The sequence below is a fragment of the Aotus nancymaae genome, unplaced genomic scaffold, assembly GCF_030222135.1.
Source record: "Aotus nancymaae isolate 86718 unplaced genomic scaffold, 86718_ANA_hifiasm-v0.15.2.pri h1tg000011l, whole genome shotgun sequence".
NCBI lineage: Eukaryota > Metazoa > Chordata > Mammalia > Primates > Aotidae > Aotus > Aotus nancymaae.
This window is the reverse complement of record NW_026988422.1, coordinates 55097957-55125186: the sequence shown is the minus strand read 5'-3', so window position 1 is coordinate 55125186 and position 27230 is coordinate 55097957. Positions and strand designations below refer to the sequence as shown.

Genomic DNA, 27230 nt, shown 5'->3' with positions numbered 1-27230 from the left:
ATAAGCCACCATGCCCGATCAGATTTGAATGAATCTAGACAGTCTGATGCAAGAGGTATGCACTAAACCTTTATGCATGATATTGTCTCTCAAAATGACACATTATACTTAAAAACCTAAGGGATAATTTTTGCTTCTTCGGTTTTTAAGCTGTGGCACCGATCAAATACTTTCTCAAAACTGAGCACAATGCAAACTACAATTACTCTTTTTAATTACAAAAAAATACTTCAAGATTTTAACAGGCTTCTACATAATGCATTTAAATTTAGGCTTTGCATGTTGTTTTTATTAGAAAGTGCATCTGCTCTTGGCATTAAATTAGCTATTTTATAATTACACAATAAGAATGTGTCACCTGATCAAACAAATAGTGAATGATGAATGCTGCTTCTTGGAAAAATTTCTTTTTAAACATATTAATATACAAATAGATAGGGAAATATTACTTAATTCAAATAACCTAATATCTATAAAAACAGAACTCTTTACCTGTAAAAATAGTCAACACTCACTTGGATGACAAAGAATCTAACAATGCATTTGTAAATATCCATACACATACAATGTTGGCTCACAGAATCCCAGCGACAATAATTAATGCTGACATAAATCTGGACACTGAAATGGCAATGAACGGAATTGCTGGTTTCTCATGACAATTAAAAGTGTTGTTCCAAGCAGGCAGGAAAATTTCGCTCTAGAAATGTTGAAAACTGTGTCTATGAGTTATGAGATAAAAATAGTTTGTGTTATATCCCTAAAATCATTAAATACTACATATATTAATGACTGATTTATAGATCAAAAGCACTCACATAGCATGCCTTAACTCAAAATGGAGAGAATTACTATGAAAGAGAAAATTGTTATCAAATAAACTGAAAGAACAAATAACGAAGGTCATTATATTGGTTCCTGTGCACAATAAAAAATAGTTCATTTAAAGACAATTGGTCAATGTGCTTGAGACCATGAATATCCATTTTAGTCAGAAATAGTGGCAAACCCTAAGCACAAGAAATACTACTTAAGAAAATGTATTTAGTTCATAGTGCATACAAATCTCCACTTTAGGCATCATTTTGGGGTTAAAAAATATAATGCTGCTAAGAGGACACAATTAGAACACAGTGAATCTTATTACTGGTTCTTTTTTCCAGCATTAATGCCTGCTGTTTATCTACACAAATAAAGAGCAGCCTGGGAACTGTCCTAGTTTCTTTGAGAGTTATCAACTGAAGCTAATGTTTCCTTAGAGAACTCCACTTTGAAAGGGTACTATGAACCTGGCCAGTTTTCTTAGCTGTTTACACAAACACAAGCACAACTTGCAATGTGGGCAACACCAGCTCAGATGCAATCTATGTATCTTCAAATGAGTCTCCCAGTTGTCCTCACTGTGTTCATTTGCTCTGCCAAAAATAAACAGCCTTTCCCCTAGTAAACAGCAGGTAAGAATGGGTCTAATCATAAATTCTAATGGATGACAGTCCAATCACAAAGTAAAGCTCTCTTTGGTGGTAGCATTAGCTTCTTTCTGCCCTGCTCAAAATACCCCTACAGTACATTGTCTTGGACAGGATCTCATTTAATATATGAAGCCCTGTGATGATTAATACTGAGTGTCAACTTGACTGGATTAAAAGATGTGAAGTATTGATCTTGGGTGTGTCTATGAGGGTGTTGCCAAAAAAAGATTAACATTTGAGTCAGTGGGCTCGAGAATGCAGACCCTCCTTTAATCTGGTGGGCACAATCTAATCAGCTGTCAGCGAATATAAGCAGGCAGAAAAACAAGAAAAGACCAGACTGGCCTAGCCTCCCAGGCTTTATCTCTCTCCCATGCTGGATGCTTCCTGTCCTCAAACATCAGACTCCAAGTTCATTAGTTTTGAGACTTGGACTGGCTCTCCTTGCTCCTCAAACTTGCAGACAGCCTATTGTGGGACTTGTGATCGTGTAAGTTAATACTTAATAAACTCCCCTTGAGCTACATATATAATTTATATGTCTAATTTGTTTTTAGTGAAAACAACTAATTAGCACTTGAAAAGCAACAAAATAGTTTTTCCACAGACGTCACTTTACTCCTCATAAACAATGCCCTGAGGTTTACAGCAACATCACTTTCCTCATTTTTCACATGAGAATATGAATGAAAAGGGGACCAATGACACGCTGTAGTAAAGTCCAGACCCGCACCTGTATCTCCTATTAGTTCTATCCCTTTAGAGAACCCTAACTAATAACAGATTGTGGTACCAAGAGTGGTTCTAGAGGAAGAGAATATTAAGGATAGAGTTTTTTTTCATTGGTTCTGGGGTTTCTGGAGTTGGCTGCTTAATATGCTAAGGACTCTACTTCTAATATTATGGAGAACACTGAGAGTCCTTGGCATGAACTGTTTAGAGAGTTAGGTAAAATAAATGCATTTGACACTCCTGATTCACCACTCATAAGAGGCAAGGAGTTTAGTGACTCTCTACATAATACCTTTGACCATATGTGGAGAACCAAGAAACACAATGAAGCTCATTGGTTGCTCCTAAGTTCAGTGGACAAAGTGATGAAGGAAAACTATGAACTCAGGGATTCTGTCTCTCTGCTTCAGAAGCAGATACTGAGCCTCAAATCTGCTAAGGTTGCCCAGAGTGAGAGTCTTATTTCATGTAGACAAAGAGCTGAAATTGTGGAAAAGCAGACACAAGCTCTTATCACGGAAGTAGCTGACCTGCAACAAAAGGTGCATGCACAGCCTCACCAGGTGTCTACTGTTAAAGTAAGGGCATTGACTGGAAAAGAAGGGGACCCTGGCAACTTGCAATGGAGACGGTGGGAGGACCCTGATGAAGCTGGGGACCCTGAATTTGTAAACTCTGATGAACCTCTTTTGCCAGAAGCAACGGCTTCCCCATCCCTAGTAGTGGCAATATCCCCTCCTGGGCCCATGTTGCCTTCAGCCTTTCCACCTTTGTCTGAGAATATAAACTCTGCACTTCCTGAGGCAACAGTGATGGCCTCCCCTGAGGCAGTTGCCAGGCAAAATAATATTGATTCTCCTCAAGAGCCACTCCGACACCCCTGTTTGCTTCTAGACCTATAACTAAAGTTCCAGCGGGCCCCTAGAGGTGAGGTTCTGAGTGTGACCCATGAGGAAGTCCACTGCACTTGAAAAGAACTGTTTGAGTTGTCTAATTTCTATAAACAGAAATCTGGAGAACAGGCATGGGAATGCATATTGAGGGTAAGGGATAATAGTGGAAAAAAACATAGAGTTAGATCAGGCTGAATTGATTGATTTAGGCCTACTAAGTAAGGACTCTGCTTTTTTTTTTTTTTTTTTCTGAGATAAGAGTCTTGCTCTGTCGCCCAGGCTGGAGTGTAATGGTGCAATCTCAGCTCACTGCAACTTCTGCCTCCTGAGTTCGAGCGATTCTCCTGCCTCAGCCTCCTCAGTAGTTGGAATTACAGAAGCACACCACCATGCCTGGCCAATTTTTATATTTTTAGTAAAGACAAGGTTTCACCATGTTGGTCAGGCTGTTCTGTAACTCCCGACCTCATGATGTGCCCGCCTCCGCCACCCAAAATGCTGGGATTACCGGTGTGAGCCACCATGCCCGGCTGGGACTCTGCTTTTAATGTTGCAGCTCTGGGAGTTAAAAGGAGTTCTAATAGTTTCTCTGCTTATCTGAAATATGGATTAAAGGATGGTCCACTGTGCACGAGCTGGAAAGGCCTGATCTCCCTTGGTTTAATGTAGAGGAAGGGATCCAAAGGCTGGGAAGATTGGGATGTTGGAGTGGATTAGTCACTTTAGACCTACTCATCCCAGCTGGGAGGGTTCAGAAGTTATACCCTTGATCAATGCCTTGTAATGCCTTGTGAAACAGATTTCTCGGGGAATTCCTGCATTTTTGAAGAGCCCTGTAATGGCTCTTCTCTGTATGTCAGATCTCACAGATACTGTGGGAAGCACAGTCACTCAACTACAAAATTTAACTACAATGGGAATAATTGGATCCTGAAGTGGCAGGGGCAAAGTGGTGGCTGGCACTCAACCATCAAAGGCAAGGTCGGCATAGCTACCATAATAAGCAGCAGAGGCAAAGAGGCAATCAGAATAATCTGACTTGTGTAGAGCTCTGGCATTTGCTAATTAATCACGGTGTTCCTAGAAGTGAAATTGATAGGAAGCCTACTGCATTCCTACTTAATTTATATAAGCGGAAAACTTCTAGGTCAAATGGACAAAAGACTAATTTGAATTCCAATAACAGAGAATCATGGCCATTAATCAGTTTCCAGACTTGAGCCACTTTACAGACCCAGAACCCCTTGAATGAGGGGAGGCTGGGTCCCCTGGAAAAAGAACCTCACTATATTATCAACAATTTATGAAGTGAATCTTTCTCCCATCCTTCCCCCAAGGAGACCTCTGGTGCTTTTTCAGGGTAACTGTGCACCAGGGAAAGGGAAATGATCAGACATTTCAGGGACTACCAGACACTGGATCTGAACTGACGTTGATTTCAAGGGACCCAAAATGTCACTGCGGTCCTCCAGTTAAAGTAAGGGCTTGTGGAGGTCAGGTAATTAATGGAGTTTTAGCTCAGATGCAACTTACAGTGGATCCAGTGGGTCCCCAGACTCATCCTGTGGTCATTTCCCCAATGCCAGAATTCGTAATTGGCACAGGCATACTTAGCAGCTGGCAGAACCCCCACATTGGCCCTCTGACTAGTAGGGTGAGGGCTATTATGGGAGGAAAGGCCAAATGAAAGTCACTAGAGCTGCCTCTACCTAGAAAAATAGTAAATCAAAAACAGTATCACATGCCTACAGAGATTGCGGAGATTAGTGCCATCATAAAGGACCTGAAAGACCATGTCCCCATTCAACTCTCCCATTTGGCCTGTGCAGAATACAGATGGATCTTGGAGAAGGACAGTGGACTGTCATGAGCTTAACCAAGTGGTGACTCCAACTGCAGCTGCTGTACCAGATGTGGTTTCATTGCTAGAGCAAATTAACACATCTCCTGATACCTCATATGCAGCCACTGACTTGGCGAATGCCTTTTCCTCCATTCCTGTCCATAAGGCCCACCAGAGGCAATTTGCCTTCAGCTGTCAAGGCCAGCAATATACATTTACTGTCCTACCTCAGAGGTATATCAACTCTCCAGCTTTGTGTCATAATTTATTCGGAGAGACCTGATCGCTTTTCACTTCCACAAGATATCACACTGATCCATTGATGACATTATGCTGACTGGATCCAGTGAGCAAGAAGTGGCAAACACACTGGAGTTATTGGTGAGATATTTGCATGTCAGAGGATGGGAAATAAATCCAACTAAAATTCAGTGACCTTCTACTTCAGTAAAATTCCTAGGGGTCTAGTTGTGTGAGGGCTGTCAAGATACTCCTTCTAAGGGGAAGGATAAGTTGCTGCATTTGGCCCCTGCTACACCAAGAAAGAGGCACAAAGCCTAATGCACCTATTTGGATTTGAGAAGCAACACATTCCTCATTTTTATGTGTTACTCTGGCCCATTTATTGAGTAACCCAAAAGGCTGCCAGTTTTGAATGGGGCCCAGAACAGGAGAAGGCTCTGCAACAGGTCCAGGCTGCTGTGCAAGATGATCTACCACTTGGACCATATGACCCAGCAGATCCAATGATGCCTGAGTTGTCAGTGGCAGATAGGGATGCTGTCTGGAGCCTTTAGCAGGCCTCCATAGGTTAATCACAGCAGAGGCCTCTAGGATTTTGGAGCAAGGCCCTGCCATTTTCTACAGATAACTACTTCCCTTTTGAGAGAACTCTTGGCCTGCTACTGGGCTTTGGTGGATACTGAACATTTGACTATGGGTCAAGTCACTATGCGATCTGAACTGCCTATCATGAACTGGGTGCTTTCTGACCCATCCAGCTATAAAGTGGGTTCTGCACAGCAGCAGGCCATCCTCAAATGGAGGTGGTATATACTTGATCGGGCTCGAGCAGGTCCTGAAGGTACAAGTAAGTTACATGAGGTAGTGGATCAAATGCCCATGGTCTCCACTCCTGCCACCGTGCCTTCTCTCTCCCAGCCTGCACCAATGGCCTTATGGGGAGTTCCCTATGATCAGTTGACAGAGAAGAGACTAGGTAGGACCTGGTTCACAGATGGTTCTGCATGATATGCAGGCACCACCCGAAGTGGATAGTTGCAGCACTAAAACCCCTTTCTAGGATATCTCTGAAGGACAGTGGTGAAAGCAAATCTTCCCAGTGGGCAAAACTTCAAGCAGTGCACCTGTTTGTGCACTTAGCATGAGAGGAGAAATGGCCAAATGTGCAATTATATACTGATTCATGGGCTGTAGCCAATGGTTTAGCTGGATGGTCAGTGACTTGGAAGAAGCATGATTGGAAAATTGGTGGCAAAGAAATTTGGGGAAGAGGTATGTGGATGGACCTCTCTGAGTGATCAAACACTGTGAAGATATTTTTATCCCATGTGAGTGCTCACCAACGGGTAACCTCAGCAGAGGAGGATTTTAATAATCAAGTGGATAGGATGACCCGTTCTGTGGACACCACTCAGCCTCTTTCCCCAGCCACCCCTATCATTGCCCAATGGGTCCATGAAAAAAATGACCATGGTGGCAGGAAAGGAGGTTACATGTGGGCTTCCACTCACCAAGGCTGCTCTGGCTATTGCCACTGCTGAGTGCCCAATTTGCCAGCAGCAGAGACCAACACTGAGTCCTCGATATGGCACCATTCCTCGGGGTGATCAGCCAGCTATCTGGTGGCAGGTTGATTATACTCGACCTCTCCCATCATGGAAAGGGTGGAGGTTTGTCCTCACTGGAACAGACACTTTCTCAGGATATGGATTTGCCTATCCTGCATGCAATGCTTCTGCCAAGACCACAATCCATAGACTCACAGAATGCCTTATCCATCAACATGGTATTCCACACAGCACTGACTCTGACCAAGGCACTCATTTTATGACTAAATAAGTGTGGCAGTGGGCTCATGCTCATGGAATTCACTATTCTTACCATGTTCCCAATCATCCTGAAGCAACTGGATTGATAGAACAGTGGAATGGCCTTTTGAAGTCACAATTACAAAGCCAACTAGGTGACAATATCTGCAGGGCTGGGGCAAAGTTCTCCAGAAGGCCGTGTATGCTCTAAATCAGCATCCAATATATAGTACTGTTTCTCCCATAGTGAGGATTCACAAGTCCAGGAATCAAGGGGTGGAAGAGGAAGTGGTGCCACTCACCATCACCCCTAGTGATCCACTAGCAACAGTTTTGCTTCCTGTTCCCACGACATTACGTTCTGCTGGCCTAGGCATCTTAATTCCAGAGGGAGGAACACTGACACCAGGAGACACAACAACGATTCCATTAAAATGGAAGTTAAGATTGCCACCTGGACACTTTGGGCTCCTCCTACCTTTAAGTCAACACTAAGAAGGGAGTTACAGTGTTGGCTGGGATAATTGACCTGAACTATCAAGATGCAATCAGTCTACTACTCCACAACGGAGGTAAGGAAAAGTATGCACAGATACAGGAGATCCATTAGAGGGCATCTCTCAGTATTACTATGCCCTGTGATTAAGATCAGTAGGAAACTACAACACCCAATACAGGCAGGACTACAAATGGTCCAGACCGCTCAGGAATGAAAGTTTGGGCTGTGCCACCAGGAAAGAAAACCACGACCTGCTGATGTGCCTCCTGAAAGCAAAGGGAATACAAAATGGGTAGTAGAAGAAGGAAGTCATCAATACCAGCTATGACCACGTGATCAGCTATATAAATGAGGATTATAATAGTCATGAATATTTCCTCCTTCTTTTGTTAAAAACATGTTCATGCATGTATACACTTGTACTAAGAAAATATCTTCATTTTATTTCCTTTTCCTTTATCATGTGGCATAAGATTTATTGACTTCACATCGGCATTTAAGTATTGTTAACTTTTTTAACAGTATTCGGGTTCAGGATTGGTACATTTCCAGTTGTTCGAAAAACAGCTGTATCACGTTAGGCATAATTATGACTTCATTATCGTCTTTATTTGAAGATTACATATAATCTCAGGAGATGTGTATGGGTTCAAGTTGACAAGGGGTGGACTTGTGATTGTTAATACTGAGTGTCAACTTGATTGGATTGAAGGATATGAAGTATTGATCCTGGGTATGCCTGTGAGGGTGCTGCCAAAAAGATTAACATTTGAGTCAGTGGGCTGGGGAACGCAGACCCACCCTTAATCTTGTGGGCACAATCTAATCAGCTGTCAGTGAATATAAGTAGGCAGAAAAACAAGAAAAGGCCAGACTGGCCTAGCCTCCCGGCCTATATCTCTCTCCTGTGTTGGATGCTTCCTGCCCTCGAACACCAGACTCCAAGTTCTTCAGTTTTGAGACTTGGACTGGCTCTCCTTGCTCCTCAAGCTTACAGACAGCCTATTGTGGGACCTTGTGATCCTGTAAGTTAATACTTAATAAACTCCCCCTTTGTGTGTGTGTGTGTGTGTGTGTGTGTACATATATCTCCTATTACATATATCTCCTGTATATACATATCTCCTATTAGTTCTATCCCTCTAGAGAACCCTAACACAAGCCCCATTCATTTCCCCCGAAGTATTGCAAAATTGACTAGATTACCAGTATATTGTAGTGTTACCTATTTCAACTCACATGCTTGGAAAGACTTAAAAGAAGCCAACATTCAGAAAATTTACTGGAGATCTACAGTATGTTCCCCTACATATCACCCACAAGTGTGTGACTATGAAAACCTCTCATACTCTCTTTCCCCTTTAAAATGGGAACCTTGTGAGACATATTATGCTTACAGCACTGCTAGCACATACCAAACACCTTCCTAAAATACGTACCAGCAAAACAACATCTATTGCTGAGAATTCTGGGTCTTTTTTTTTTTTTTTTTTTTTTTAGGACAGAATCTCACTCTGTCATCCAGGCTGGAGGGCAGTGACGCTATCTCAGCTCACTACAACTTCTGCCTCCCGGGTTCAAGCGATTCTCCTGCCTCAGCCTCCTTAGCAGCTGAGATTACAGGCACGCATCACCATGTCCAGCTAATTTTTGTATTTTTAGTACAGACAAGGTTTCACTATGTTGGCCGGGTTGGTCTTGAACTCCTGATCTCAAATAATCCCCCTTCCTGGGCCTCCCAAAGTGCTGGGATTACAGCCATGAGGCACCCGGCCAGACAGAGAATTCTCTTTAGCATTAGACACTGGTAGTGATAATGTTGATTACTACAATGTCAAGGGAAAAATCTCAAAGGCTAGGAATAAGGGGTGACTCTAGCAGAAGTAAAAGCTGATAGCATATGTAGAGCCCCATAATATATCTAGTAAAAACAATGAATTAGGCCAGGTTAAATAGGTGAATCAATTCATTTTACTTCTACTTCTTCTTATATAATATCTCTACCTGATAAAATATATGCACACCAAAGTTGCAGTCTTCTTCTACACTTAATACCACTGGTTTCATAATGGGGATGAACCCTGTTACTAAAGAACATTCATTTACTAATAACAACATTTTTGTTACTCTTAAGGAAGTAAGTCTCAAAAAAGGTTTTGACCAAAATGCTATATAGAAATATGACTTAACGTATAATCTTCACCCCGATCATTGCTCAAAAGGTTCTAAACTTCTAAATCAAATGTATTATTACATATAATGTCTAGAGTACCAAAATCTCAGAGTGCCAAAATTCTCATTTATAAAATTGAAGTAATATGTCTCTTAAGGAGCTGAATAACAATAATAAAGTATGCAAAAAAAACTAATTCAAGCTGGACCAGACACTTACACTTAAAGCCGAAACCACAAAGCTTGCAAAAGAAAACACAGAAAAATGTTTTCGGGACAAGGAGTAAGTAACGACTTCCTAAGACACAGAAAGTAATAACCAGAAAAGAAAAAAAAGATAAATCAATTAGATCTCATCATATTTAAAATTTTGTATCTTCAAATGACATTCTTTAAAAAAAGACTCAATAGGCAAGCCACAAACTGGGGGAAAAAGTTGCAAAATATAAATAAATCTAAAAAAAGAACTGGAATCTAGGATATATAAGGAACTCTTACAATTCAATAATGAAATGTTCATTGTAGGCCAGGGGCAGTGGCTCATGTCTGTAATTCCAGCACTTTGGGAGGCCAAGGAAGGCAGATCACCTGAGGTCAGGAATCTGAGACCAGCCTGAGCCAACATGGTGAAACCCCGTCTCTACTAAAATTACAAAAAATTAGTTGGGCGTGGTGGCACACACCTATTATCCCAACTATTTAAGAGACTGAGGCAGGAGAATCACTTGAACCTGGGAAGCGGAGGTTGCAGTGAGCTGAGACTGCACTATTGTACTCCAGCCTGAGTGACAAAAGCGAAATTCCATTAAAAAAAAAAAAAAGTGTTCATTGCAGCTTGTTTACCACAGCCTGTTTGGAGGGAACAGGTCAACAGAAAAGGAGATGCTGACAATTTCTCTTTTATGAAGAATGGAAGAATGGACGATTGGTAGCTAGAGGAGGAGAGGAGAAGACTATGTGAAGGAGAAGGCAGGAAATAAAAGTCAGATGGATGCTAGGACAGTTTCAACTATTAAAAAATATATTCTACACCGTGTCGGTGAGCCTCCATTTAAAAGATATTTACTGTAATCCCAGCACTTTGGGAGGCTGAGGCAGTAGGATTGCTTGAGGCCAGGAGTTTGAGACCAGCCTGAGTAATGTGGCAAGATCCTGTCCAAATTTATTTATTTATTTTTAAATAACAAATAAATAAATTTGGATTTCAGATGGCAGTATCGATGTCCTATTAAGTTGGTTTCAAAAAACTTCTGCACAAACCTAATGCTGGAAACAATAATTTTATTTAGATTTATTCAATTCTCCAGATCAAGAAACTAAAGGTTGTTTGGAAGATGTTTTTTATTTTAAAAACTGCATTCATCCGCCAGGAAAAAAAGAGTGAGTAAAGACTGAAAGATTGAAAACTTAAAAATGTAAAAGGTGGGCCAGGCGCGGTGGCTCACGCCTGTAATCCCAGCACTTTGGGAGGCCGAGGCGGGTGGATCACGAGGTCAAGAGATCGAGACCATCCTGGTCAACATGGTGAAACCCTGTCTCTACTAAAAATACAAAAAATTGGCTGGGCATGGTGGCGTGTGCCTGTAATCCCAGCTACTCAGGAGGCTGAGGCAGGAGAATTGCCTGAACCCAGGAGGCGGAGGTTGCGGTGAGCCGAGATCGCGCCATTGCACTCTAGCCTGGGTAACAAGAGCGAAACTCCGTCTCCAAAAAAAAAAAAAAAAAAATGTAAAAGATTTTTAGAACTGGATTAATATATCATATTTACTACATTCTCTGTTTTGTCTAAAAATAAACTAATTCTTCTATAATAATAGGCCAATGCTATAAGGATACACACAAAGTAATATAAAATAGCACAGAGTTGCCAATAATGATTAATGTTTTCTGGCCGTAATTCCTGGGCTGTGATATTATATAACTGTACAGTTGGTCTGTCTAGACATGCTATTCAGTTGTATTCATAAAACATACCACACAACCACACAAGTGCTGGCAGACCAATGTAAAATAAACAGTTATCCACTGCAGTATTTTAGTACATAAAATTGATAGGGTTGTATTTTTAATATATAGATGTTGAATACTTTTAACAGTAAGAATTTCTTACATTTATTGCAAGCTTTTCAAACATAAATCTAAGCATATGATGAATGAAGGTGTGCCTGTTCTCTCTCATCTGATATGCTCGTCTCTTAGTTTTGTGACCGTGGCTGCTTTTGTACTAGCCATTACTATACTCTTGCAGTTAAACCGTACAATAACTTGAGATGCTGTTTTACATAAATTAGTAAAAGAAATATCTCAACAGTAGGTTTCTGTCTCAGAAGATTGTTAGAATCTGTTTAGACCTAATTGCCAATTAGAAAATGATATCACATGTGAAACAAAGTAATTTATGTTTTTCCCTTTAGCTGTAAACAAAAACAAACAAAATCGCACACAAGTTCTGAGTACCATCAACACAATGGTAAATGAAAGAGTTTTGAACAGACTAGTTAAGATGTCAAAACAACCAACAGTAACCACCAAAAGTGTATTACGTAAGTAATATTTAAGTAAGAATGCATCCTACTACCATAATATATGAAGGGAGAGACATCATAAATACTTGGAAAAAACAAGAAAGAACAATTTAACCTAATAACTCAGGCACTGAAGGCAAACAGATGTGGGTTCAAACCTCAGCTCAGGTCCTTACAAATTATGTGACCTTGTAGAAACCAATTTACCCTTATTAGTAACATGAGAATTTCACAGGATGATTTTAAAGATTAAATAATACATGCCAAAGTCTTTAGCAAAGTCCCACATATGAATTAAATTTAATAATAATGGCAAGCATTATTATTATTGCTAACTTCTCAAAAGGCCATAACCTAAGATAATCAAATTTAATCATAAAATCACACCAATTAAATCACAACAATTTCTAGTTTAGGAATTTTGTCTTGTGATCACAAGAGCATTATGGAACACAATAGAATTCTAAATTATAAACAAGCGATATAGACAGCGGAAATAAGCCATTCCTTTTCCTTTCTCCTAGTCCAAATAATTTAAGAAAAGGGATAAAAGAAAGGAACAAAAACAGTCATTTGGAATCAACCACTTCAACAATCATTCACTTATTCAAACAATGGCATACATTCAAGCATAGCTAAAGATAAAACTAAACAATTTCCAAGTAACTAACAAAACTGCACATTTATTTCCTCTTACCTGTAAGTCAACTTTCTACAGTTAACATTACATTTTCTGAGACAGGCCACAACCATCCGAACAAGTATCTGCACATGATAAAAATACGAACTTAGTAAAAAGGCACTGTATTCTACCTCATTCAATTCTTCATTTGTACATTCACTCATGAAGGATCTAGCAGGTTCTGACTCTTTGCCAGCCCTGTGAACTACTAATAAGGCAATAACGGCAATCCCTGCAGGGATACAGCATCCATGAAAGTGTAAAGAAGGTGTGACATCGGATGTCCTGTCTCAGCACATGATCCTGAACCTCCACAGTAAAAGGGCAGATAAAGGGAGTAACTGGGGTGACACCAAGTAGATAGAGCCAGAGCTTACAGGGCCTATCTCATGTGTGCTCTGTCTGATCTTCATCTTGAAAGCTATGCTTTTACAATACACACCATTTTGTTGTTTCTCCTTTTATTCATAGTACTCATTTGTTTAATCAGCATATGTGTTCAGTTATAAGATAAACTCTATACTGCTTTTGCCCCCAATCAGACACCAATTTCTAAGTATCCATTTTCTAGGTGTCTATCCATTCTTCAAAGATAGTTCCAAGACCACCTTCTCCGGAAAGCAGAAGGCTTCAGTTAAAAAAATTATCTCTTTGCTGCTACAGTATTACATTTACTGATATGTGTATCTTTAATTAGATGCCTGCTTAAAAATGTTTACTTAATATAATAAGAAAGTATGAATCAAGAACAACTCTCTCCATGTAATTCCCTAATAGCCCTTTATCTGAGATTCAGTAACTGTCAATCCATTTTTATATATTACTGGCGCCCAGGATACCTAAAGAGTTGACAGAGAGTTGTTCAATTTAAACCAAAGGTTTTAAATACTAGAGTTTTCCGTAAGTATAATTATAAGATCAGAGTTGGGAAATTTCCATCTACCCTTTCTAATTATGTGACCTCCTTTAATCTTTTTCAGCCTCAATTGCCTTGTACATAAGATGGGTATAATATACCTATATCACAGTACTGTTAAGAATAAAATAAGAAAATATGGATGACAATGACTGGTCTCCACATTTTTTTAAGATGGCCAAGTGATGTTCTCTATGAAGTCTCTTTCTAGGATTTCTCTTTTTTTTTTAAACAGTCTTTGAAACAGTCTCGCTCTGTCACCCAGGATGGACTGGAATGCAACGGCTCAATCTCAAATCTCGGCTCACTGCAACCTCCACCTCCCGGGTTCAAGCAATTCTCCTGCCTCAGACTCCCAAGTAGATGGGATTACAGGTGTGCACCACCACAGTTACTATGAATAAAGGGGATGAGTCATTCTTGTATTTTTAGTAGAGATGGGGTTGCACCATGTTAGCTAAACTGGTCTTGAACTCCTGATCTCGGGTGATCCATCTGCCTCTGTCTCCCAAAGTGCTGGGATTACAGGCGTGAGCCACCACATCTGGCCTCCTTCATCTAAGATTTCTAATGTAACACTTCAAGGATCTCTGAGTTTCATTTCATGATCAAAGAAACTTTAGTATTAAAAATTAAGAACTGCACTCCAGGATTATGATTCTCCTATAAATATTCCATATAGCTATTAGACTCAGACTTAAGTCTCAAATGCACTTTCTACTTACATTAAATTTACTTGTAATTTTCTATCCTAGAGTGAGATTATTTTCAAAGTTACTCTGCAGCCTGGGCAGCATAGTGAGAACCTGTCTCTACAAAAAATTTTAAAAATTAGCCAGGCATGGTGGCACACACCTATAGTCCCAGCTATTTAAGAAGCTGAAGTGGGAGGATTGCTTGAGCCTGGGAGTCAAAGGGGCAGTGAGCTGAGATCATGCCACTGCACACAGCCTGGGCGGCAGAGCAAGATTCTTTCTCCAAAAACAAAACAAAAGAAACCCCAAAAAAAGCCAAAACCAAAGTTACTATGAATAAAGGGGATGAGTCATTCTTGGCATATTGTTCTGAAGACAATTACTGCACTAAAGCCAGAAAGCATTTCCTTGTAGATTTTTTAAGTTGAATTCTTTGATAAACCATTTTAATCAGTTACATTGTGAAATGGACACATAACTTTAAATATTTCACAATTTCAAACATTCACTAAATATGGAACAGAAAGTCATATTAAATTGGATCATCAAGCAGCAAAGTCTGGATACACTGACAAGTTGTATCTATTAGTGATTATCATAAAAAATGACACAGAAAGGTCTAGAGATTTGAAAAACTTGGGGCACAGTACATCCTGAATGCCAGAGGAAAATAATAGTTTCTGTGAATATTGAAATAAGTCAAACTAGCAGAGATCAGTTTAAAAACCTAAGATTTAAATAACATAAGATTTCCCTCGAGGGGAAGATCTTGAGGTCAAAGCACTAGTCCTCTCTAGTCATCAGGGAGATGCAATCTGTACAACAATGAATACCACTTCATACCCACCAGAATGGCTAAAATCCAGACTAAAAATATAAAATGGTGATGGGGATGTGGAGCCATTGTAACTCTCACACACTGTGTGACAGTCAATTAGTAAACTACTTTAGTAGAAGGCTTTGCTTTGCAGTGTCTACTAAATCTGAACAAATATTAATACATATCCTATAACTTGGGAATCCCACTCCTAGGTATAGGTACCTAATAGAAATGTGCACACATGGTCAAAAAAAGAAAAAACAAGTATAAAAATACTTATAACAGTATTAATTGTAAAATGGTCAAAATCTGCAAAACAAAATAGATGTTCAGTAGTCAATAAATTATAGTATATTCACATTATAAAATACTACACTAAAAAATAACCCTTCCTATATATGAAAATGTGAATACATTTCTCAAACATTACGTTGAGTAAAAGAAGCCAAACCAAATAGTACATATTATTTCATTTTTATGAAGTTCAAAAGCAGGCAAAACAAGTCTAAGGTGACTTAAGTCAGAACAGTGGTTACCTTTGGCAGTATAGGGAGAGGTAGGTAGTGAAATGGGAGAGGACATGAAGGGGCTGTTGGAATGTTGGTGGTATTCTAATTTTTCATTTTGATGATGGTTATACAGGTCTGTTAAGTTTGTGAAAACTTAGCAAAGGTGAAAATGAATCTATGTGCTTTTCTATATACATGTTAAGCTTTTTAACTTATAAGCAAATAAATGTATGAATATAAAATATTCAAATACTTTATATGATCAAAAACATACATATTCAGAAGGCCAGAGTAGTGTTTTGTTTACAAAATTGTTCTTGATGTATACAATTCCATGAATTTTTGTCTTATACAATGACCATCCTCCCTTCTCTGAAATATTTTATTTTAATTGACACGTAAAAATTGTATGTGTTTATCATGTACATGTTGTTTTGAAATGGGTACACACTGGAGAATGGTTAAATTGAGCTAATTAACATATGTATTACCTCACATACTTTTCATTTTTTGTGGTACCAACACTTAAAATCTACTCTCCTAGCAAGAATACAGTACACAGTTATTAACTTTAGTCATTGTGTTGTACAAGAGCGTGTGTGTTTGTTTTTGAGACAGAGTCTCGCTCGTTACCCAAGCTGGAGTGCAGTGGTACAATCACAGCTCACTGCAGCCTCCACCTCCTGGGCTCAAGTGATCCTCCCACCTCAGCCCCCTGAGTAGCTGGGACTACAGGTATACACGACCATGCTTGGGTAATTTTTAAAATTTTTTTGTAGAGACAGGGTCTCACTATATGGCCCAGGCTGGTTTTGAACTCCGGGACTCAAGCCATCTTCCTGCTTCAATCTCGCAAAGTGCTGGAATTACAGGTGGGTGCCTGGCCTACAAATGATCTCTTATCTACTAACTTATCTATTAATTTATTATTCCTATCTAACTGAAAAATTTGTACCCTTTAATCAGTATCCCCCCCCAAACCCTCACTATCCCCCTTTATCCCTGATAGCTACCATTCTACAATCTACTTCTAGTTTCCATATGTAGGGGAGATCACGCGTTCTTTCTGTAACTGCTTATCTCACTAACATAAAATCCTTCAGGTTCATCCATGTTACTATAAATGAAAGCATTTCCTTCATTTTTATGGCCGTATAGTATTCCATTGTGTATATACACCATATTTTCTTTACCCACAGATCTGTTATTGGACACTTACATTGATTCCATATTTTGGCTATCATGAATAACGCTACAATAAACATGAGAATGCTGATATTTCTTCAAATATTGATTTCAATTCCTTTGGATATATACCCAGTAATGGGATTGCTGGATCACAGAGTAGTTCTATTTTTAATAATTTGAGGAATCTCCATATTGTTTTGCATAATGGCTATACCAATTTACATTCTCACCAACAGTATGCAAGGGTTCTCTTTTCCCCACATCCTATCAAACACTTGCTTTATTTTTATCTTTTTTAATAACAGCCACTCTAACAGGTGTGAGGTTCACTGGTAGCTCTAATTTACATCTCTTAATTTCTCAAATATTTTAGAATGAAACTTTTTATGGCTCTATAGTTGGATGTAGTACTAGATAGAGCTATAAATTAAAAGGCTATAATCTAGAAAAGTTTTCATCAACAATAGTCAAGATATTTTGTCATTCATTAACTAGTTGAACACCTAATGATATGGAGAACTTGCCTAACCAGAATGACTCATTTCTTTGAGATTTTGTTAAATTAATAGCTTTATTACAAAGATTTTAAATCCTTTTACATAAATGAGGACACAGTCTTAGAGAACACACTATCTAGCTATAAACTGACACCTTAGGAAGTAAATTAAATCTACAGTATCAGTATAAGGGTGATGAGAAAATCGATAAGGCCTCCAAACAGAAATATGACAGAATATAAATCTAAATAGATCTGTTTTCTTTTGGAGAGAGATCCAAGATGGCTGATGATTAGCAGCTCGGGCACGTACCTCCCAGTGAAAGTGCAAAGGACGAGAGGACGCCACACTTTCAGACGAATATTAGTTGCACACGGACCAGGAGATTCCCAGTGGAGGAGCTCCACGGGTCGCCAGGGCGACTCTAGTGGCCGGCATGGCGGTTTTGCTGGTGCCTTAGCACGCCAGTTCTTGGTGCAGAGTCCGGAGATTCCCAGGCAGAAAAGCACCATCAATCTTAACACCGCTGTTTTGGCCGGCTCAGTGGATTGCTCAGATTTCGGCGCAGGGAATCAACAAGTTGGACGTCAGAGACCCAGTTAGAAAGTCGGTAATTATAAAGACGACAGACGGACAAATATATAATGAAGGGAAGAAACCAGCGTAAAAAGGTAGAGAATACTCAAAATCAGAATGCCTCTCCCTCTACAGGGGATTGCAATTCCTCATCAGTAACGGAACAAGGCTTAATAGATTACACATGTGTTCCAATAACAGAAGCAGGTTTCAAAACGTGGGTGATAAGAAACTTCTGTGAATTAAAAGAACTTGTTCTAACCCAATGCAAAGAAACTAAGAACCTTGAAAAAAGGTTTGACGAAATGTTAACGAGAATGGACAATTTAGAGAAGAATATAAGTGAATTGATGGAGCTGAAAAACACAACACGAGAACTTCGCGAAGCATGCACAAGTTTAAACAGTCGAATTGATCAAGCAGAAGGAAGGATATCAGAAGTCGAGGACCAGCTCAGTGAAATGAAACGAGAAGACAAGAATGCAGAAAAAAGGATGAAAAGGAATGAGCAAAGTCTCCAGGAAATATGGGACTATGTGAAAAGACCTAATCTACGTTTGATAGGTGTACCTGAATGTGATGAAGAGAATGAATCCAAGTTGGAAAATACTCTTCAGGATATCATTCAGGAAAATTTTCCCAACCTGGCAAGGCAGGGTAATATTCAACTCCAGGTAATACAGAGAACACCACAAAGATATTCTTCAAGAAGACCAACCCCAAGGCACATAATCGCCAGATTTATTAGGGTTGAAATGAAGGAGAAAATACTAAGGGCAGCCAGAGAGAAAGGTCAGGTTACCCATAAAGGGAAACCTATCAGACTTACAGCAGATCTCTCAGCAGAAACCCTACAAGCCAGAAAAGAGTGGGGACCAATATTTAACATCCTTAAAGAAAAGAACTTTCAACCCAGAATTTCCTATCCAGCCAAACTAAGCTTTATGAGCGAAGGAAAAATTAAATCTTTTGCGAACAAACAAGTACTTAGAGAGTTCACCACCACCAGGCCTGCTTTACAAGAGCTTCTGAAAGAAGCACTATACATATAAAGGAACAACCAATATCAGCCTTTCCAAAAATATATCAAAAAGCAAAGAACTTTAACACAATAAAAAATTTACATCAACTAATGGGCAAAACAGCCAGCTAGCATCAAACGCCGGTATTAAACTTATATATATTTTAATTGGATAAAAAGCCAAAACCCATCGGTATGCTGCATCCGGGCCCATCTTACATGCAACAATACACAAAGACTCAGAGAGAAGGAGGAAGATTTACCAACCAACCAGAGAGTAAAAATAAACGAATAAACAAAAAGCAGGAGATGCAATTCTCGCCTCTGATAAAGTAGACTTTAAAGCAACAAAGATCAAAAGAGGCGAGTAATGACATTACATAATGGCAAAAGGATCAATGCAACAAGAAGAGCTAACGATTCTATAGATCAACGAGATAGAAAATTAACAAGGATATTCAGAACTTGAACTCAGACCCGGAACAAGTAAACTTAATAAACATTTATAGAACTCTCCACTTCAAATACACAAAACATACATTACCACCTCACACCTATTCCAAAGGTGACTATATAATTGGAAGTAAATCACTCCTCAGTAATCGCATAGCATTTCATAGGTTTAAATTAAATATTGGTTGGCTGTTTGTTTGTTATCTTCTTCCCTTATTCCTTCCTGACTACATCATTAAGTATAATTATCAGTATAAAAGAGGTTTTCAATACCCATTACTAAATTGCATTCTAGCCTGGGCAAGAAAGCAATACTCCCATTCTCTCTCCCTCTTTCTTTTCCTTCTCCCTCCTCCCCATTCTCTCTCTCTCTTTCTCTTCCTTTTTCCTCCTTCTTATTCTCTCTCTCTTTAAAAAAAAAAAAAAAAAAAAAAAAAAAAAAAAAAAAAAGAATCTGTTTTCTTTTGTAACGGGACACAATTGGAAAAACTGGTGATTTCACCAAGGCTTTGACTGGAATGGTGTGCTCTCCTTTACAGAATCAAACCTGACTTATGGAGCCAATAAAGCCCTTGGAAAACTGGCCTCATATAAAAAAAAAAAAAAAAAAAAAAAAAAAAAAAAAAAAAAAAAAAAAAAAATAAATCTAAATAAAAAATTGTATTTATTTCTGTTATATTTGCATATTAACATTATAAATACACTGCCAGGAATGTAAAAAATCATAACAGAAATTATGGAAAAATGCTAGATTTAGCAAAAATATTAGATGTATCTCTGGGTTTAGGATTTGGGATAATTTTTACTTTAGTAAGTTTTATTTTATTGTTTGCATTGTTAACAATGAACATATATCATTTTTCAGGTTAAAAAATAAGCTAAAAGATCTGAGAAAAAGGCAGTTCCCTTTCAAAAATGAGTCACTGTATGTTTTCTTCCTGATTCACAGAACAAATTAAATTAGTGGGAGAATTCTTCTCAATTTTAAGACCTTTCTCCCAATGTTAGCTTTCTGGCATCTGTCGCAGAATACCTACAAGTAAATACCAACAAAGCTCACATAGCAGAACAAATAACAACAGTAGCAGGAAACTGGCACCAAAAAAATTCATAATAACATTAATAAATCATGCTTAACTCAGACAGTTCCCCCACCTCACCTCTAACACTGAGCCAGCGGTTGTGATTTTATGTCACATACATGTAACTGTGTTTATTTTCTGCTAGTAAAACCACTGTTAGTTCCTAAGATAAAATTAAGTATATCAATATTTCCTGATTTTCTATTAAAATCACATTAACTTCCAGGTGCTCTATTGTCTGAACAAAAACAAGGACCTAGAGGCATCCCTGTCACCATAGGTGTAGCCTTGTTGACTAATGTTAGCTATATCCTAAAGACAAGAAAAGGGAAAAGTGAATTCAGCTCCCTAGGAGCTCAGTAGTAAATTACTCGCCAGGCAGAATTCTGCCCATTATCTCAATTACTCTTGCCAAAAAAACTTCATTTATTCAGAGAAAAAAATAAAAGCCGAGTCTGGTTTACACTCCCAGCTAATCAAGCCATCCAAACAAACCTAAACTAAAACATAACTAAATTTCCTGATTACTTCCTTGAAAGGTAGTCTTACTAATTAGGTAATTTACAACAGGACCTTGGCAAACCAAAGAGAAACCCTGAAAAAGCAGCAGCCTTTTGCTGTCCCTCTGGCTTTAATCACCATGAAAGTCACCCAGTCCTGCTATCAACCCACAGAACACAAAGCTAATGACTCACGTTGTCACTGACAATGACACCAAGAAGCTCAACAAACCTTGGAAAACAATAGACTTTCACAGTGAGCCATTAGTCAAATAACTATGCACATTAAATGAATATTCTGGATAGCACTCTAACAAAAGATCAATAGTAGGCCCGGTGTGGTGGCTCAGACCTGTAATCCTAGCACTTTGGGAGGCCGAGGCAGGTGACTGCCAGAGCTCAGGAGTTTGAGACTAGCCTGTGCAACATGATAAAACCCCATCTCTACTAAAAAACACAAAAAAATTAGCCAGGTAGGGTGGTGCACACCTGTAGTCCCAGCTACTTGAGACGCTGAGGCACGAGAACCACTTAAGCCCTGAAGATGGAGGTTGCAGTGAGCAGAGTTTGCGCCACTGCACTCCAGCCTAGGCAATAGAGTAAAAGCCTGTCTCAAAAAAAAAAAGCGGGGGGTGGCTTTTAAACTTCCTATGGTAGTTAAAGTAAACCATAGTAAAGTATCCACTACCTAGTGACACCAAATATCATCCCCACAATTCTGCACTGGCAGAATAATCAGAACTCTAAGGGAAGCATTTGTTATTATTTTTAAAAGGCAACCCTAAAGTGAGCTAAGAAATACACCATAGCACCATGGGCTTGTTTGGGGTCCCACAACAAATCCAGCTCAGTAGATCTAAATTGCCTCTTATTTAGGCTATGAACATTTGAATAAAGTGATTTTCAAGTTTTATTCTTTATTATGTTCAACAAATTTTCCTTTCATTACAATACCAATATAAAAGCTAACAGACAACGAGCACAGTGGCTCATGCCTGTGATGCCAACACTCTGGGAGGCTAAGGCAGGAGGATCACTTGCCCAGGAGTTCAAGACCAGCCTGGGCAACACAGTGAGACCTTATCTCTACAAAAAAAATTTTTTTTTAATTAGCTGGGCATGGTGGTGCATGCCTATAGTCTCAGCTACTCAGGAGGCTGAGATGGGAGGATCACTTGAGCCTGGGAGGTTAGGGTTGCAGTGAGCCATGATCATGCCACTGCACTCCAGCCTGGGAAACAAAGCAAAAGCCTGTCTCAAAAAAAAAAAAAAAGCTAACAGAAGGTAAAGTTTCCAAGTCAGGCTTCTACAACTTCAGACACACAAATGCCTCTGGAACTATTTCTTCTGGCCAGTATTGTAAGATCACAGACAGCAAACAGATGATTCCTATCCTGCGATATTTTCTTATAAAGGCCATCTTTTGGCTGGGTACAGTGGCTCACGCCTGTTAATTCCAGCACTTTGGGAGGCCTAGGCAGGTGGATCACCTGAGGTCCAGCCTGACCAACATGGAGAAACCCCATCTGTACTAAAAATACAAAATTAGCAGGGCATGGTGGCGCATGCGGAAGCTGAGGCAGGAGAATGGCTTGAACCTGGAAGGCGGAGGTTGCAGTGAGCCAAGATTGCGCCATTGCACTCCAGTCTGGATGACAAGAGCAAAACTCCATCTCAAAAAAGAAAAAAAAAAAAATAGAGGCCATCTCTCTTATCTGCAGGATCTATGTAACTCATTGGCAATGTATTTTCAAATATGGTTTGTCAAGAAGAGAGGAAAAAAAGGCAAGAGTTTCACCCCTTAATGTGTCAGAAAAAGAATTTGGGACAGCAAAAGAAAAAAGTCATTCAAACACTCTGACCTATTAATTCTTATTCTAGATAATTATCCTAAGAAAATATTCATATAAAAATACACACACAAATAACAACCCTGAAGACTGATTTTTAACAAGTGATTAGACAAATTAATATATAACAAGATAAAAACGTAAATTCTTCCTTTTTTTATATTTTTAGAGACAATGTCTCGCTCTATTGCCCAAGCTGAAGTGCAGTGCCATAATCATAGCTCAGCTGCAGCCTGGAACTCCTGGGCTCAAGCAATCCTCCTGCCTCAGTCTCACAAAGAGCTGGGATTACAGGTATGAACCACAATATCCAGCCTCTAAAAGTTACTTAAATAAAATAAAAGGTATGCTAAACATAAAAAGCAGAATACAAAACATATATATGACAGAATTTGAATTTTGTTTTTAGAAAATATATATGCATAGAAAAATAAAAGAAATAAACAATATTAGAAACACAAATGAGCATGGTTTCTTTTCTGATCCCTTTCTATTTTCCAAATTAGCTAAAATCAGCTTTTACTTATTTAGTTGGCAAAAAACAATCCCTTTAAAATAAACAAAAAGTGTGAGCCAGGCATGGTGTCTCATACCTGTAATCCCAATACTTTGTGAGGCCAAAATGGGAGGACTGCTTGAGCCCAGGAGTCCAAGATCAGCCTGGGCAACATAGTGAGATTCCATCTTCTACCAAAATAAAAAAAAATAGCTGGGCATGGGGGCAAATCCCTGTAGTCCCAGCTACTCAGGAGGCCAAGACCAGAGAACACTTGAGCCCAAGGAGGTCATGGCTGCAGCGAGCTATGATTGCACCATTGCACTCCAACCTGGGTGACAGAGCAAGACTCTGTCTCCATAAAAAGTAAATAAATAAATAATAAACAATTTGTTTTCCATTAATAATTCTGTTAAGTTACTTAATATCTAAATTCCTTATTTGGTACAATTACAATAACTTAAAGACAAGATGTATTTTGCAAAAGTAGTAATTCAGGTAAGAAATATTTGTCATCCAAATGTTACAATCAACAAATGTTGAAAATATTTACACTAATCAGTGTTGTACATTTAAGAGAGATAATTATGTTAAGTAATATTAATGTGAAATGCATGACTCCATATAGTACATATGCACTTAAGTGAACCACCAGTACAACCAATTTGAGAGACATTATCCAGTCTCTCTTCCCATGCACATCTAAAAGCTAAAATTAGTACAAACAAATTCCGCCAGGCTAAAATTAGACTTTGTTTCTAGATACAAGAATTAAAATAAAATTAAAAAAGCCTTAGACTTTATTTCAAAATAAAATTCCTGAGAAAGAAACAGTGATCAGTGTAGCTAAACAAGATTAAATTTCAGCTCCAGCTGATAACTTCTCTCATCTCAAGACAAAAAGAGATAGGATAAAACGGCTTATCTTCCTTATTATATGGACTAAACATTCATCAATAAGTATTTCCTATAAAGGGCAAAAAAACTGAATTTTGATTCTAATCCTACACTCTCACCAAGGTCTCAGACAACTGAGAATACTCTACGTATCAGGAAATATACAGGAGGTCACTATTTTGAAAGAACTAAGTTTTCCTTCTTTCCATGACAATCACGATTTTCAGCTTAATGGTTTTTTTTTCTCATGCCAGGATAAGTAAAAACTGTCAATGAAGCAATTAGACTACATGCTGTCTCCCACTAACTACAATTATTTCACATGAATGCTTTGAAAGTTCATATCACAAATTTTCTATACTTAAATGTGGCATCTATTAGCTTTTGCTCAGCCTTCTAACTCCTGGAACCACCGGGTCCTGAGGTAGAGGTATCCTTCCCATGTTTAGGAACCGGCTCTTCCAGGCACAGAACAAGCACTAGCTAGTAGCTAGCTCCCTACACCAGGCTTTAGTGGCAAAGAGCACTTCATCAGCTTCTTTATAATATTCCAAAGCGGAGATTATCCTTTGTGATTCCTTTACATAATACAAAAACTCCAACTCAATGACATGTGGGTACAAAGTCTAAAGAGTCTGGGCTTGGCTGAAAGACATCTGATGACTCCATTCTCCAGGGACCAAAGGGAAAGAGGTCAGTCTTGCTTTTGACAGTCACACTGAGAACACTCACTACTGTCTTTCCAAAAAAGTAAATCACAACCAAGCTCCCAGGATGAGCAAAAGAAATGCCAACCTGGAAACTGTAGATAGGAAATGGTCTCAGGCACTGAAAACTTCATTGGATATTCACTCCCTATTCGGAGAACCATGAAGCAGGAGAGTCTGAGAACTTTTTACCTTCTTCTGAAGTTGCTCTGATTTCAAAATGTTATCCTATAACCCCCAAAGAAGTACTGAATGGCATACTTTTATTTTTTGAGAGTGAATCCTAATGTGATTGAGAATTTTATAGTGATCCCATTGAAGTAAATGAAATCATTCTTGGTGTTCACAGAGAGCTGGGAAGGCCTGTAGCTCCATGCTATTTGTAAAGGCTCCGAGTGCCTAAGAGGAAGCAATGGGTATTACTTTCGAGAGTGTGAATTGGCTAACGCACTTGCTAGGTATACACAGAAACTAGACCTCAGGGTATCTGAACACAAGACAAGGAACATCCTAACACCACTGACATCTAACCTTCACAAACGTTTTGTTCTGCTTTGTTTTAGTGACTACAATAGGATTGTTTGACAGAAACTGATAAATGAAGAAAAACAAGATTGCCTGGACTTCACATTATTTATCTCCTATGGGTCCAAGATAAAATGTGTGTACTCTAGGCTCTTCTTCTCCCTCCTAGTAAGTGCCAAGGAATGTACTCCATAGACCTGTGGAGAGGGGGATTCCCATGCAAGTTATTTTCAGCAAGAGGAGGATGAGAGTGGGTCCCAGTGGGGGAAGAGTATAGCACCTCTGTTACAGAAGTAGTCCCTATCGACTTCCTTTTTTTCTCAGAAAAGGGTTGTTGTAACTATGGTTGCAGATACATGTGTATGCCATCCAATACTGTGAGGTTGGGTTTTAAAAGTCTAAATTCTACAGAGTAGAAACTATTCTGCCTAACCTGCTTAGCATAACACAAGCTCATTACCAACAAGAAAAACCATTGAGTCATGACAGACGTAGGGAAGGGCTCCTGGAAGCACATTTGTTGGTTTTCCAAAGGTCTTATTGCATGTCATCTCAAGTACCTTAAATATTGGCAACATCTGTGCTTCAACTTGATAAGTGGCTTCCATTTGAAAACCAACTTCATCTTATATTTATTCAAAAGCCCATAAAAAGGATTATAAGAAACTGTAAGTACAAACAAGTATAAAAAGATAAAATTCTTTATCAATGATTAAATGTGACCAGTTTTCAGAATTTGTGTATTGATTAGCCCCAAAAATTACTTTTAAAAAAAATATGATCAGCAACAGACAAGTACCTAGAATACCAATAAAGTCTTGTGTGTGATCCAGCAACTACCTCCTTCACACTAGATACTGGACTACAAAATTATAAAATGGAATTCCAAAAGGTTAAACATTTTCAGACAGAATGACACTATGAAATTTCTTAAAGAATAAAAACCAAATCTCAGGACTTTTTGAACACAAGCATTGTAAGCACAAAGTTTACCTCCCTACCTACTACTGTAAAATGGTTCCAACATGAATTATATCCAGAGGTTTCTAAATGATACTCCAATAACCATCTAAATGTGCAACACGCCATACACTGTCTTCAAGAAAATGTAAGAAGTCACAAAAACATAGGCTCGTTTATGATTATCAAATCTTTCCTTTTTTTTTTAAGAGGGTCTTGTTCTGTCACCTAGGCTGGAGAACAATGGCACAATTACAGCTCACTGCAGCCTCGACCTCCTGAGCTCAAGTGATCCTCCCATCTCAGACTCCCAAGTGGCTAGGACCACAGGCACATGCCATTGCACCTGGTTAACTTTTATTATTTTTTATAGAGACAAGGTCTCACTATGTTTCCCAGGCTGGTCTCAAAGTCATAAGCTTACACAATCCTCCCGCCTCAGGCTCCCAAAGTGTAGGAATTACAGGCGTGAGCCACCACACTTAGCCAATCATCAAATCTGTGTGTGTGTGGTTTTTTTTTGGAGACGGGAGTCCCACTGTGTCACCCAGGCTAAAGTGCCGTGACAGAATCTCGGTTCACCACAACCTCCACCTCCCGGGTTAGGGTGATTCTCCTGCCTCAGCCTTCCAAGTAGCTGGGACTACAGATGCCTGCCACCACGCCCAG

At 39.0% G+C, this 27230-nt stretch overlaps 1 protein-coding gene and 1 pseudogene across 11 annotated transcripts in view; one reads left to right on the top strand and one right to left on the bottom strand.

Annotated features, from left to right (window-relative positions):
* SIPA1L1 (signal induced proliferation associated 1 like 1) overlaps nucleotides 1-27230 on the bottom strand; it is a 385273-nt gene that overhangs the window by 267065 nt on the left and 90978 nt on the right. For 4 of the 11 annotated variants that reach the window (XM_064374999.1, XM_064375001.1, XM_021675041.2 and 1 more), the window contains exon 3: nucleotides 12885-12952. The exons of the other annotated variants lie outside the window; for them this stretch is intronic. The gene's annotated coding sequence lies outside the window, so the exon portion shown is untranslated. The remainder of the gene's footprint in view (nucleotides 1-12884; nucleotides 12953-27230) is intronic. 11 annotated transcript variants of the gene reach the window in all.
* On the top strand, nucleotides 4346-7851 carry LOC135274204 (uncharacterized; annotated as a pseudogene).